At 39.7% G+C, this 15931-nt stretch overlaps 1 protein-coding gene across 2 annotated transcripts in view; it reads right to left on the bottom strand.

The window, feature by feature from the left end:
• Nucleotides 1–15931, bottom strand: part of TSC22D1 (TSC22 domain family member 1) — a 154061-nt gene that overhangs the window by 42084 nt on the left and 96046 nt on the right. The window contains exon 1 of one of the 2 annotated variants that reach the window (XM_054719818.1): nucleotides 11964–12064. The exons of the other annotated variant lie outside the window; for it this stretch is intronic. The gene's annotated coding sequence lies outside the window, so the exon portion shown is untranslated. Of the gene's footprint in view, nucleotides 1–11963; nucleotides 12065–15931 lie in introns of those variants that run through there. 2 annotated transcript variants of the gene reach the window in all.

Raw genomic sequence — 15931 nt, 5'->3', positions numbered from 1 at the left:
GAAAGAAAGGCTCTGGCAAAAATAGCAGCATCCAGAAATGAATAAACTGAGAAGTCCAGGAGACAAGCTTTCCCCCAGAGCTTACTGCACCACCCCTGGGGCACAAACTGCTCTGGGGCAGCTCTCCAGGGACCAGAGCAGGAACACAGACCCACCAGAGACACAGATTCATGTCTGGACACATCTCATATAATATTATTCATGCAAATTATGTACAATGCACAGTCTAAAACATTATAGGAATGATTTCTTAAAGTTGTTCTACAAGCAGCTACATTAATTCCTAATGTTCCTCACAACCACATGATCCTATTCCTCATGGTCTGGGGCTGCCTTTAACAGAGTGGCCTTTGATGAAGAATTCTTAAGCCTCGTATTTTATTTCCTTCCCCAAATAACGTGGTGCAAAACCCCCTGGGACGAGGCGATGTCTGCCTTCATTTGCCATTTAAGTTTACAGAAAGCAATCATGTTCTACCACACCAGCGTCTGGCACTTGACATGATTCACTTCACTTTGACAGGAAAACATGTAGATAAGCAAAAAGCAAGCGTTGTCAGGCACAGCCTTAAAGTGCAGAAGATACAGAGTCTCTGGGACTCTGTCCTCATTCCCTCCACACCACCTTTATCTATCACTTCATCGTAATCACAATCCAATAACTGACATTCAAATGGTTCATGAATAAAGGTTAAGTTATAGTCTTCTAAGAATTCAGGAAAGTATGGAATATAGTTTAGAAAGTTTCCCATCAGAAAAGTTAAAATTTAAAAGTTCTGGTATGTAAAATGTTTAACAGTTAACCACATGGAAAACTTCTATTTTAGATAATGTAAGGTTTGCTGTGAATAGAAGCAAAAATAATGTACAAAAATACAATCCTGCCACCTTGTGGTAACTATTCAAAAGCACTTCACCACTTCATACTTAGAAACAAATTCTGCTTTTTCAAAATGTGCTTATTTAGAAAAATATTAATCAATGCAATAGTTTTAAAATATTAAATACTGCTATTAATGTTCACTAAAATTTATAGAAATGTATTAAATTATCAATGTTTACCTTAATAAAATTGTTTCTAAGGTCAAAACGAAATTCCCTCTTCAAACATAAGATGTACAAATGCAACTGTGAACACTTGGAACTTACAATAAATTCTTAGCATCAGTTATGAATCACACTTTCCTCTCTGGTAGTTAAACAACTATATTAAGTAAATGGAATTGCAAAATGTTTATTGCCCACTAGGTAGTATTGTTTGCGATCAATTTTAAACTATGAAGTAGGAATAAATGAAGGGTAAATTTCTATAGTATCTTTACTAAATTTATGTTAGAATTTTTAGATTGTTCAAACTCTTCACTGAACCTAAATAATTAAATTTTTTAATACCAGGTTGAACATAAAAAAGGCTAGGTTTAAAATATTGGATAAAAATATAGGACCACAGACATTTTCAGAGCACCATCTATAATTCTTTTAGAAAATTATTAAATAATGACTAAGTATCCTTTGAAATATAAGGGTTGGAAGTTTATTCTGTGAAAATATGAATACCAATTACAGAAAAATATGATGATGGTAAGTAATATGGTTGAACCATATGAAACTTCTATATGTAAGTTAAAAACGGTTGAATATTGCTCAAAGTAATAACATTTCTTGAGAGCTTTCCTATATAAATCTGTGCTATGTACTTTGATTGGTCTATCTCATCTAATAATCCTCACGTTATCCTTGTACAGAGGTACCATTATTATCCCCATCTTAACAACATGGTGATTGAGGCTTAGACATCGAATAACCGCCCCAAGTGGCTGAGACTGTCTATTTCCAGTTTCCATGGTCTTAACCACCATACCCAATAGGACAGACATCTATATAGATAAAAATAGAATATCTGTTTAAAGTATTTCTGAAAAGGTAATCAATTTGATCTTTTGGCTAAATTTTTATTTTGTCTTTCTGTTGCCTCTCAATAGCATTTATGTTTCCTTCTATACTATAAAACTTTTAGGAAAGGGCAAAGAGAGATTGTTGCACTTTTTGTTCTATGACTTCATTTAAATTTATTTCTTTGATTTAACAAGGACTGTCATCTCTCTTATTTCACCACCCCAGACTGTCCCTTCTCTTTTGTCATGTCAATCAGCATTTTTTACTTTGCACACTGGTACCAATCCTTCAGACACTCATAACCAATGACATATCTGATTTCTCTCTCCTCTCACCCATTCATCCTCTTAAAACATTTGAGAACCTGCGAAGTGTACCAGGTGCTGAGGACAGAAACATGAGAATGCATAGCCTTTACCCTAAAAATGTATACTGTAGTAAAAGAGGCACACAGAGACACTATAATAAGTATTTCAAGACAAGTATGAAGAGAGTATACTGGAATTTTGTAAGAAAGGCAATTAATTTTGTTTTGAGGTATCTGTTTTGGCCATTCTTTCTATTCTCTAGATAAGCTCCACAATTAATTGTGTAGCTTTTGCCAAGTGTTTATTTTTACAGTATAAAATCTTGTACTACAAAGAGTCAAGATTGGCATTAATTTTTTTAAAGTAGAAAACAAAATGTTTTATCAAAAACAATGATTAGGCAAATAAATATTTTTACAATCTCTTATCTTTTTTGTCTAAAAGTTAAAATGTCCAAATAATCCACTAAACGGCTACAGTAGAAACAAGGATACCAGGATTATGTATAAATTCTACACATAATTTATAATTAGTTTTTCTTAGGGTTCTCCCTAAATCCCTAAAAGTAGATATAAATCCCCCTAGAAAAGCTTATTCACTCAGACCAGTCTGCTATCAGATTTTAAATTGCCAATAAAACATGGTATCAGTTAAATATACACACATGTACATATATATATGCACATACATATACACTTTATTATATAAGTTCACTGATATATTTGTGAATCACAAATTTTATCAGGTTTAAGAAAAGTGTGTCTTTTTAAAAATCATCACAAGCTAATCCTAATAAAATTACATTTTATACAACCACCCCTGGCTGTCTACTTTTCAGCAATTAAAATCTAAGTTATTTCAAAGCCTTTCCATCTGTACCTATTTATACTAATAAAAGGGTAATATACTAATTAGACCAGGTCGACCGGACATCTTCTGGACGTCCAAGTTCCTTCTGGATAAAGCCACGGTGGCAAGGGCTGAGGCAGAGGCGGTTAGGGGCGATCAGGCCGGCAGTAGATCAAGCAGTTACGGGTGAGATCAGGCTGGTGGGGGAGCAAGCAGTTAGGGGTGAGATCAGGCCAGCATGGAGGAGTAAGCAGTTAGGGGCGATCAGGCCGGCAGGGGAGGGCAGTTGGAGGTGATCAGGCCAGCAGGGGAGGGCAGTTGGGGGCGATCAGGCTGGCAGGGGAGGACAGTTGGGGGTGATCATGCAGGTAGACAGAGGCAGTTAGGGACAAGCAGGCAGACAGGCAGAGGCAGTTAGGGGCGATCAGGCAGGCAGGCAGGCAGGCAAGCGGTTAGGAGCCAGCGGTCCTGGATTGTGAGAGGGATGTCCAAATGACGGTTTAGGCTCGATCCCGCAGTCAGTCAGACATTCCCCCGAGGGGTCCCAGATTGGAGAGTGTGCAGGCCGGGCTGAGGGACACCCTCCTCCCGTGCACGAATTTCATGCACCGGGCCTCTAGTATTGTTATAAATACAAGCATTATTTGACCATGAGTATTCAGATATTAAATGACCTCTTAGTTCTCTTACTGCTCTAAAATTATGTGACTATTTTATTACAAAGTTTACAAACACTTCAGGAAACCATAAATAAAAATTAGAATTTTTTATCAATGGATTTTTTCACTTAAAATAACTAGAAAATTTTGTCATCATATGAACCACATGCAATGGTTAATTTAGGCCAAACCAAAAAAAAAAAAAAAAGCTTATTTCTCCTTTAAGATTCAAGAATTTTCATTTGATACTAAGCTTCCTAGAGGTCAGGGTGACCACACTGCTTTAATTTGGCTTTAATCTGGTTCACTTCACTGGAAATATCAGGGATGGCCAGATCCCTTCAGACCCATTAGGAAATCATACTGATCCAAGATGGCAGTGTAGTAGGTGCAAGCTACTCACCTCTTCCCAGGACCAAACTGGAAGTACAACTAAAATACAGAGCAACCAACCTGAATAACCAACTAAAGATGAGCTGAAGAGAAGTCTTATGACCAGGATTTACAGAAGAAGCCACATCGAGACTGGAAGGGTGGAGACAGGCAAAGGTCTGGCCCCACTCCCACAGTTAGCAGCTGAGATTCCAGAGGGATATCTCAGCTGCAAAGGTTCACTTTGCAGAGCATGGGTTCTCAACCCCATGCCAGGCTTCCCAGCTCAAAGCACCAGATCCAGGAAGAGCAGCCCATATAACATCTGGCTGTGAAAAGCAGTGGGGTCACCAGAGAGAGATGGGAGTCTGGTAGAAACTCAGGCACTCTTAAAGGGCCAATGCCCAAAATCTCTTTTGCAGCTATTCATCCTGGGCTCTGGTGGAGAGAGGGTGGAGCAGACTAGGGTTAAGCAAGGAGAGGATGGGGTTTGTAGCTCTGGGGAAAGAGCTGAGGGGACAACCTCTGGGAACCCCCCATGCAGGGTTATGCTATCACACTGCAGGCACCATCTTTCTTGGGTGGAGCCTGCCCTCCATACAGCATCAGCCTGGGGGAAATACAACAGCCCCACCTTCTATTCTCCCTATCAGCCCACCCTGTGGAGCTTCTGCTTTGCTAGCAGCCAGGGACCAGGATGTATAGTCTGGGCAGACACAAGGGGTGTCAGTGGCTTAAGGGGGGAATTGCCTCCACTTTCCTGTGAACCTGACTGGCACCTCCTCCTCACGGTAGATCCACTAGCCCAGGGGTCCTCAAACTACGGCCCGCGGGCCACATGCGGCCCGCCGAGGACATTTATCCGGCCCGCCGGGTGTTTTTGCCGCCGCTGCCTCTCCTGCTTAGCAGCCGTCTTAGCAGTGTGCATAGGAATTTGTTCATAGTTTTTTTTTAAACTACAGTCCGGCCCTCCAACGGTCTGAGGGACAGTGAACTGGCCCCCTGTTTAAAAAGTTTGAGGACCCCTGCACTAGCCCCACTCTCTAAGCTCTCAGAGGCCCCCACCCTCTTACTTTTGGTGGCTCCACCTTGCCAAGATCTGGGCAGAATCCAGGACAGTTTGAGTTGTGTGGCTCTGGGACCGGAGCCACCCGCTCCAACTTCCCCCAAATCTGACCAGCACCTCCCCCTTTCCTGACTCCCAGGGGCCCCGCCCTGCTGAGATTAGACTCCTGGCAGAATCTGGGACAGACTGAATTTTGTGGCGTTAGGACAAGGGAAAATTTTCTGTTGCACGCCCTACCCGTGCAGAGCCTTCCCTTCACAAATCTTGGTTTGTTTAGCCTGATACAATCTGCTGGCCTCACCCTGACAATTCCCTGAGACCCCACCCCACCACAAAAGTGTGGGAGCACCCAACACGTGGCAACTAGACTTGGTATACCCTGGGACGTTTGCCTCAGATACAGCACTGGCACCAAGACTGAACCTACACAGATCTGGAAAACACCTCGCCTCTACCTGGTGACTCACTGAGAACCTGTTGCATGCAACCTGATTACTACCAGAGGCTCTTTCAGTGACTGAGCCTAACAGGCAGCCAGCAGGCGAAGACAGATGGAGGCGAACAGGGGGTTCCTAGGGACTTTTGCTGACTGACCTCCAATCCCAGAGCTGGTGAAAGTGAGCCTTGGTGCAGCGTGAACCTTCCTTCGCACACCACAAGGTAGAGTCAGCCACAAACTGTGGATTGCTTTGCAGATCCACACAAATTATCCAGGGCCAGTCACAGGCAGCATCTGATATTGACCTGAACCAGAGTCCCGCCCAAGAGGCCCCATAACCAACACACCCAGAGGCGAGCTTTAGACAAAATCTGAGCAGGTTCCAATTAGCTCCACAAGCGACATATGCAAAGAGAGATCTCAGCAGGCAACAGACCTGTTGAGGCAAATTCCATGCTGTGTGGTTAGCACCTGCAGCAGCTCATACACTGTGGTCTGGATTGATCCTCATTGTCATCCAGCCTAAGAGTTGACCCCACACACAAATGGGCCAATAGCAATCAAGACTCAAATACAACAGGAGGGCCCACATAACCCACTCAAGGGACATTCCTGGAGCACCTGGCATAGGTGATCAAGGAAATTGTACCACAGGACACCTATTTACTACATAAGGCCACCCTATCAAGACAGGGAGTCATAGCACATCTACCTAACACATAGAAACAAACATAAAGAGGCAGCCAAAGTCAAATGGGGAGACAAAGAAACATGCCCCAAATGAAAGAACAATGAGAAATCTCCAGAAAAAGAGCTAAGTGAAATGGAGGCAAGAAATTTACCAGATATAGAGTTCAAAATAATGGTTATAAGGATGTTCAAGACACTTAAGGGAAGAATAGATGAAATCAATGAGAAATTAAACAAAGAGATAGTAACATAAAAAATAAAATAGAAATCATAAAAAAGAATCAGTCAGAAATGAAGAATACAGCCCTGGCTGGTGTGGCTCAGTTGATTGGAGCATTGTCCCGTACACTGAAAGGTGACGGGTTTGGTTCTGGATCAAGGCACATACCTAGGTTGCAAGTTATGACCAAGGATTTACAGAAGAAGCCACATCGAGACTGGAAGGGTGGAGACAGGCAAACTATATAATCTAATGTACAGACAGGTTTGGTTCTGGATCAAGGCACATACCTAGGTTGCAAAAGGGATTGGCATGAAATGTTCAAAGTGAAGAAAAGCAATGCTCTACAACAAGCATGTCAAACTTAAAGTCTAACACAGACCAAATAAACAAGGTTTAAGTTTATGTGGGCCACAAAAAAACAAAAGCTTCAATTTTCACAGAAACGGAGATTTCGATAGAGACATGCTGAATACAAAGGGATAAAATAAATGAGTAAAATAGAACATTTTAATAAAAATTAATATTTTTTCTTGAACATTAACTTACCAGACACTGAATAACTACACAAATTAATAAGCGTAATGCAAATAAACCTATTTTTCTTGTTTTCCGAAAGCGAAATATTTCCTGTGGCGCATACCAAACAAGTTAGTCCGAGACTAATGACGTGGCAATTGGCTGCTAAAATATTCGCTGCTAGTATTAGTGGAGAGAAATGGTGTGCCAGCATGTAAGGCACATAAGGGAAATGAATGCAACATGATTATAGTAATCAGTCATTAGCAAATGTTGTAGTTTGTTATTAATAACTATGTATAACAGGATATTGTAAAAATTATGTTACAAAATTTTTATTAAAACATTTCTTACATAGTGTTATATTGGCTGAGCTGCAAAAATATTCTTTGTGGGCTGCATGAGGCCTGCGGGCCGCAAGTTTGACATGCTTGCCCTACAACCAAGACTACTTTGCCCAGCAAGGCTATCATTTAAAATTGAAAAAGAAATAAAGAGCTTCCCAGACAAGAAAAAGCTAAAGGAGTTTGCTACCAACAAACCAGTATTACAAGAAATGTTAGAGGGCCTTCTTGAGGAAGAAGGTGGAGGCAGAGGAAGAAAAAGGGGAGGAGGAAGAGGAGGAAGAAGAGGAAGAAAAGGAAGAAGGAGGAGGAGGAGGAGGCAGCATTTTATTCTTTACAGCTATAAAGAATAAAATGTCAATAAATACATACCTATCAATAATCACTTTTTTGTTGTTGTTAATCCTCACCTGAGGACATTTATTTCCATTGATTTTTAGAGAGAGTGGAAGGGAGGGAGAGAGAGAGAAATATCAATGTAAGAGAGACCCATCAATTGGTTGCCTCCTGCACACACCCTGACTAGGGCCTGGGATCAAACCTGCAACCCAGGTACCCTTGATTGGGAACTGAAGAACAGAAATAATAAAATAATAAAGGTCAGAGCAGAAATAAATGAAATAGAGTCTAAAAAAAAAAAAAAAAGAAAAGACAAATGAAACCAAGAGCTGGTTCTTTGAAAAGGTAAACAAGATTGCCAAATACTTGTAAGAAAAAGAGAGAGAGTACCCAAATAAATGTAATTAGAAATAAAAGAGAAGTAAAAACTGACTCCACAGAAATACAGGGGATTGTAAGAAAATATTATGAACAACTGTATGCCAACAAAATGGACAATCTGGACAAAATAGATAAAATCCTAGCAACACACAAACTTCTAAAACTGAATCAAGAACTAATCAGAGAATCTGAATAGACAGATTACAACTAGTAAAATTGAAGCAGTAATTAAAAATCTCCCAATAAACAAAAGTCCTGGATTGCATAGCTTCACAGGAGAATTTTCCCAAACATTCAAATAACTAACACCTATTCTTCTTAAATTATCCCAAAAAATTTCAAGAGGAGGGAACATTCCCAAACTCATTTTACAAGTCCAGCAATATCCTAATTCCAAAACCAGATAAAGACAATACAAAGAAAGGAAACTATAAGCCAATATCCCGGATTAACATAGATAACAACTAAAATTCTCAACAAAATATTAGCAAACTCAACCCAGCAATATATTAAAAAGTTAAGATATCATGATCAAGTGAGATTTATTCCTGGGATGCAAGGTTGATAACTTGCATAACTACACAAATTAATTTTTGTGGTCTGGATTGATCCACATCGTCAACCAGCCTGAGAAAGTCAGAGAAAGACAAATACCATATGATTTCACTAATGTACAAAATAAACTATATAATCTAATGTACAAAATAAATTACATAATATAATGATCTGCAAATCAATTACCATGATACACCACATAAACAAAATGAAGGATAAAAATTACATTGTAATAGCAAACATATTTAAGCATTTGATAAAATCCAGCACCAATATATGATAAAAACTATCAACAAAGTGGAACAGAAGGGACATACCTCAATATAATAAAGGCCAAATATGACAAACCCACAGCCAACATAATACTCAATGGGCAAAAACTAAAGACTTAAATGTTAGACTCAAACCATAAAAATCCTAAAAAACATACAGTAAAATCTCAGACATTTCTCATAGCAATATTTTATCTGATATACTCCTCCAGCAAGGGTAACAAAAGAAAATATAAACAAGTGGGACTACATCAAACTAAAAGTTTTTGCACATCAAAGGAAACCATCAACAAAATGAAAAGACAACCCCCTGAAGGGGAGAACATATTTGTCAGTGATACATCTGATAAAGGGCTAATATCCAAAATTTATAAGGAACTTATAAAACAACACCAACAACACAAACAATCCAATTAAAAAATGTGCAAAGGACTTGAAGAGACACTTCTCCAAAAAGGATATTCAAATGGCCAATAAGACATATGAAAAGATGCTCAACATCACTCATCATCAGAGAAGGGCAAATATCACATCACACCTGTAAGAATGGCTATCATAAATAAAGCAAAAAGCAAACGTACTGGCAAAGCTGTGGAGGAAAGGAAACCCTCATGCACTGTTAGTGGAAATGTAGACAGTGCAGCCACAGTAGAAAGCAGTATGGAGTTACCTCAAAAAATTAAAAATGGAACTGCCTTATGATACAGCGATTCCACTTCAAGGAATATATCCAAAGAAACCCAAAACACTGATTCTAAGGAATACATGCATCTCTATGTTCATTGCAGCATTATTTACAATAGTCAAAATCTGGAGGCAGCCCAAGTGTCCATCAGGAGATGAGTGGGTAAAAAAGTTGTGGTAACAAGTGCTGGTGAGGATGCGGAGAAAAAGGAACTGCTGGTGGGAATGCAGACTGGTGCAGCCACTGTGGAGGACAGTATGAAGTTTCCTCAAAAAACTAAAAATGGAACTTCCGTTTGACCCAGTAATCCCACTTCTGGGGATATATCCCAAGAAACCAGAAACACCAATCAGAAAGGATATATGCACCCCTATGTTTATCGCAGCACAATTTACAATAGCTAAGATCTGGAAACAGCCTAAGTGTCCATCAGCAGATGAGTGGATTAAAAAACTGTGGTACATCTACACACTGGAATACTATGCTGCTGTAAAAAAGAAGGAATTCTTACCATTTGCTACAGCATGGATGGAACTGGAGAGCATTATGCTAAGCGAAATAAGCCAATCAGAGAAAGATAAATATCATATGATCTCACTCATTTGTAGAATATAATGAACAACATAAACTGATGAACAAAAACAGCTCCAGAGACAGAGAAGCATCAATCAGACTGCCAGACCTCAGAGGGAAGGTACGGGAGGGTGGGGGTGAGGGGGAGAGATCAACCAAAGGACTTGTATGCATGCATATAAGCCTAACCAATGGACATAGACACCAGGGGGGTGAGGGCATGAGTGGGGGGGAGGGGCACTTGGGGGTTAAGGACACATATGCAATACCTTAATCAATAAAGAGAGAAAAAAAGAGAGAGAGCAAGCCCCAAAGTGTGCGCGCGCGCGCGCACACACACACACACACACACAAGTTGTGGTACATTTATACAATGGACTACTACTCACTTGTAATGAAGGAAATTTTATCCTTTGAGACAGCATGGATGGACCCTGAGATTATTATGCTAAGTGAAATCCTCCGTCAGAGAAAGACAAATACCATATGATTTCACTTATATGGGGAATCTAATGTACAAAATAAACTAACAAACAAAATAGTAACAAACTCATAGATACAAAGAACAGACTGACAGCAGTCAGAGGGAAGGGTAGAAGGAGGCTGGGTGAAAAAGATGAAGGGATTAAGAAGAAAAAAAAACATCTCACAGACAACCAGAGGGAAAGAGGGGAGTGGCAGGCGGTAGGAAAGGGTAGAGGGGGGATAAATGGTGATGGAATAAGACTTGACTTGGGGTGATGAACACACATATAATATACAGATGATGTATTATAGAATTGCACCTCTTAAACCTATGTAATTGTATTAACCAATGTAACCCCACTAAATTTGATTAAAAAAATAATTTTCATTTATGCTAAGCAGAAAAGTTCCTAATTGCAATTTCAGTTCTAATGTATAATATATCTTTTATTCAAACTGTAATCTACGTATTTAATAATGGAAGACTTAAAAGTTTATTTGTCCAGTATTCTTTTGAGCCCCCCCTTTAAATAAAACTAATTATAAGCTGTCTTTCTATAGTAAGTTAACTGCAAAATTCCTATAACTATTTTCTCTAATCTTAAGCAAGTTAACAGCTCGTTTTGAAACTTAAATGGTTTTAAAATTATAATTGTAAATTAATTCTTAAGTTGAATAATTAATGCCAACTACTCTGAAGTATTTTAAATTCATGTAGAACTATACAGTTGGGTAAGTACGTTTGCCAGCATTTAAATCAGTCTAAGTTATAGGAACAGTAGAGAGAAACAGCACATGTATTTTAAACCTTAAGCTAGAATTCACCAGCTCTAAGAAGCATTCACAAAAAATTTGAACATTTCAAAAGAACCATGCAACTGATGCTTTACATATAAATTTAAAGGCCCGTATGTTGAAAACATACTGAAGTGCCCTGGCCAGCGTGGCCCCGTTGGAGCATCCTCTGGTGCACCAAAAGGTTTCAGGTTTTCAGGTCAGAGCACATACCCAGGTTGCAGGTTCGATCCCCAACCCGGGCACATACAGAAGGCAACCATCCATGTTTCCCTCTCTTTCTGTCTCTCTCTCTCCCCCTTGCCCTCTCTCTAAAGTCAATAAGCATACCTTCGGGTGAGGATTAAAAAAGAAAGAAAAGAAAATATACTAAGTACACAAGCATCATTTTCAAGTATGGATAAATGGAGATAATATTTTCTGAGCGAGAAGCTCAATACAAAATCCTAAATCCTTTACAGTTTTAAGTAAACTTTAAATACTAGCTTTTAAAATGTTCCAACGAGAAACACACACACAAAATGGCAAAACTGAACCTGATTTCATCCTCCAAAGTGGGTTATTTACAGGCCAACTGCCCTTCACGGTAAAAAACAACCTTCAGGGCGTCGGCGGGACGACCCGCCCCAGGTGTCGGAGTTACCGGGCAGCGCTCACAGCGGGCCGGGCCGCGGCTCCACAAAGGCTCCCGGAGCGCACAGCGGGGCGCCTTCCCCGCACGGCGGCGCCGCCCCGACCAACTGACGCTCCGCTCCGGGGGGCGGGGAGGGCGCAGAGCTTCCCCACAAGGCCCCCCGAGGTTCTACCAGCGCAGGGCAGTTTCTACTTAAAGGGGCAGTCACCCGACTTACTTCTGATGACTCACTGCTTGAGCGAGAACAAAAGTACTCTGAATATAGTGGTTTGTTATAATCACTATAAAGGGATTTAAAAGGACTTAGGAGATTTTCTTTAAGTTTTCATAACATATGGCCTCTGTTGATCATTTCTCCTTGATCAGCATGCTGGGGTGTGTGTGGGGGGGGGGAGGGAGTTTGAAGATTCAAGAAAGGAAGGAAGAAGATTTGAGGAAGAGAATAAAGGAAGGGATGGAGACAGGAAGACAAGGAGTCAATGGGGGAGGGAAGGAAGGACAGGAAGGGAGGTAAAACCAAGCAGCCGGCAAAGCAAAACTGAAGCACGTGGCTCTCAAAGTCTGAGATAGAGATGGAGAAACTAGCTGCCTGACAGCTTTTCCATTCCCAAGAGACCTCTAGCACTTTCTGCAACTGTGTCCAAAATTCTCTACTCTGGCCTATAAATATACCACTTACTGGAGCAGAGGTGGGGAGGGGGTAGGAAATAAAGAGAAACACCTGGCTCTTCATTTGTTTTTCTCCTATACCATCTGCATGCTACTTCAGAGATAGAAAAAGACTAATAAACTCAACCAAAGGACAGTGAAAGGTCAGATTAACATAAATAAAAGCAGGATGGTATGAATTATGAAACAGACAAATATAATTAGTAAATGTACAAATTGGATTTTTAAAAAATAGATTAAACTTTAGAAACCTAAGGAAAATTTATAATAGAAAATATAATGCAAAGGGGTCAACATCGCAGAAACAAATTTTTTTTAAATTATGAGATTAAAATGAACAATAACAATAGTTTATATCAAAACTTGCATGATGCAACTAAAGTAACACTCAGGGAAAATGTACAGTTTTGCATGTTAGAATAAAGGCTAAAGATTACTGAGGGTGAAACCCAGCAAAATATACCCCCAAAAGAAATACAGAAAAGGAGATAAAGATAACAGCAAAAACTATTAAAATAGAAAACAAATATATATTAGAAGATCAACAAAGTCAAAAATTGGATCTGTGAAAAGACTATAAAAATAAACTGCTAAAATTCCAGTATGATTAAGAAGAAAAAAAAGAGAAGGCAGAAATAAGCATATCAGAAACATAACCATAATTTAAAAGATATAGATTAGCCCAGCCAATATGGCTCAGTGGTTGAGTGTCAACCCATGAACCAGGAGGTCATGGTTGGATTACCAGTGAGGGCACATGCCTGGGTTTTGGGCTTCATCCCCAGTAGGGGGCGTGCAGGAGGCAGCCTATAGATGATTCTCTCTCATCACTGATGTTTCTATCTCCCTCTCCTTCTCCATTTCTCTCTCTGAAATCAATAAAAACATATATATTTTTTAAAAAGAACTAATTTTCTAGACAAGGACGACCGTGTGGTGATTGCAGGGGGGGAAGAGAGTGCAGGTGGAAAAGGATATAAGGGAGATATATGGTGATGGGGGAAATATAAAATAAAGAAAAAATTTTAAAAACCAATATTCTAATAAAAAATGTTTAAGTCTTAAAGAACATGGAGTTTCTAAAAATTAGCTTCAATGTGATTGTTGACAGAGGATGTAAATTAGGTTTTACACAGTCTATTCAACTTTGTACTTTAACAGTATATAAACTATAGACAAACCATACAGCAACTTATGTAGTTTATTTCTAAGACTGTAAGTACACAAAAAATACATTAAAATTATAAAACAGAATAGTTCTAAATCAGTCAAAAATTATAAATTTGTAATTTGAAATAAACTTAGAATAACAAAATTCTGTCTTTTATTATCATCTAATAAGTGGTGCCAATTTACAAAAACAGTGATAATGTGCTTCTATTTTTAGAAAGTGATGAAGATTATTCTAACCCACATGATCTGATGCCCAAGTCATCAAGAATAAATGTCTTATATTTGAAGTAAATCTTTAATTTTAAAATCATAGTTAATTGTGAGTCAAATTTTATTATGATTTATCTATATTAGGAATTACAGATTATATGAAAATTGTTTTTTACATTTCTTAAATATAAAGAATTTATTAAAAGTTTAGACTACCCCAGTTACTGATACCGTATTTTCCAGTGTATAAGATGACTGGGCGTATAGATTTTCCTGGATTAAAAAGTCGTCTTATACGCCGGAAAATACGGTAAATGTAAAAATGTTAAGACATATGGATTTTCCTAGACAAAACATAGGGTACCCCAAAAAATTTATACAAACTTTAACAGCTGATAGCTCAATTGATGTTTCTTTCTTTTCAGATTTAACCCTTTGGAATTAATAATTATTCAAAGTATGTATACATTTTGGGGAGACACCCTGTATATTTAACAGGAAAAAACCATCACTGCAAAAAAATTAGAATTCATTATTTTTGTTAAATACACATTCTTCATATATATTATGGCTCCTTTCTATCTCTCCCTGAAATGCGTACCATGCCTTGTTCACTCCTTTCCTAGTGAAAGACACTAATGACTTTGGCTCACATCTTAAGTTCCTAAAGTGAGCCTAACTCCTAGGCCAGGTGCCATCGCCCTGTCAAATGCTCTCATAGATCTGCTTAGTAGAATTTAACCACCTGTCTGATTAAAGGTCAGACAGTCTGACTCCCCTCTTACACTTTTATTAACGGTGGACAGGAACATGCATGCTTTCTCACTGTTGTATTCCCAGTGCCTAAAACATTGCCTGGAAGCCAGATGTGTTTAAAAAAGAGAAGAGAGGAGACCATGGTGAATACAGCAAGTATTAGTTCTATTTTAAAATAGAGTCCTTATGTAAAAGGTAAAATAATTTCACCAGATTCCTTGTGAAAGCTAGGACAGAACTTAAAATTGCTCAAATAGTTCAATCACAACATTCTCCTGGAGATATCAGAAGATTGCAAAAGTCTAAAGTTTGAAGATATATTAAAATTTACTTTCATTTGCAGTGTTTTCCTCTGGGAAAAAAAAATGTGTAGGATAATAATATTACACTACTTAACTCCACACATTTCTAAGTCCTTTATACATCTACTAGAGGCCCGGTGCATGAAAATTCATGCACTGGAGGTGGGGGGTCCCTCAGCCCGGCCTGCCCCCTCTCACAGTCCAGGAGCCCTCAGGGGCGAGAGGCAACCCAGCGATCAGGGGAAGGCGATGCCCCATCACACCTCTGCTGCTGCCACTGCTGGCAGCACAAGCCTCGGCCAGCCCTGGTTACCTGCACCTCGGGCCAGCCCTGGGCGGCTGGGGGACTGAGGGGACTGGGGGACTCCAGAGGCAGGCGTGTGGAGCAGCCGGGCCCACCTGGGGGTGGGCCCAGCCTTGCCCTGTGACTGCCGCCCCGGCGGGGCTGAGGGGACTGGGCACCACCATCTTGTGGCTGTGGGCACCGCCATCTTTGAGGGCATGGCAGTCAATTAGCATATTCCCTCTTATTGGCTGTGGGTGCCACCATCTTTGAGGGCGGAGCAGTCAATTAGCATATTCCCTCATTATTAGATAGGATTACCTCATGTAGCCCCCACAACAACTCTTTTTTACCATTTGATAGGCAGGAAAACTGAGGCACAAAAAGACTAAGTAACATGCTCAAGGCATAAGTGGTTAAAAAGGTCTGGCTGGGGGTTTTCTGGGGCCATTCTGTTCATCAGAGGTACTGACATCT

The sequence above is a fragment of the Eptesicus fuscus genome, chromosome 8 (assembly GCF_027574615.1).
Source record: "Eptesicus fuscus isolate TK198812 chromosome 8, DD_ASM_mEF_20220401, whole genome shotgun sequence".
NCBI lineage: Eukaryota > Metazoa > Chordata > Mammalia > Chiroptera > Vespertilionidae > Eptesicus > Eptesicus fuscus.
Note: the sequence above shows the minus strand (reverse complement) of the source record. Positions and strands in the feature narration are given on the sequence as shown.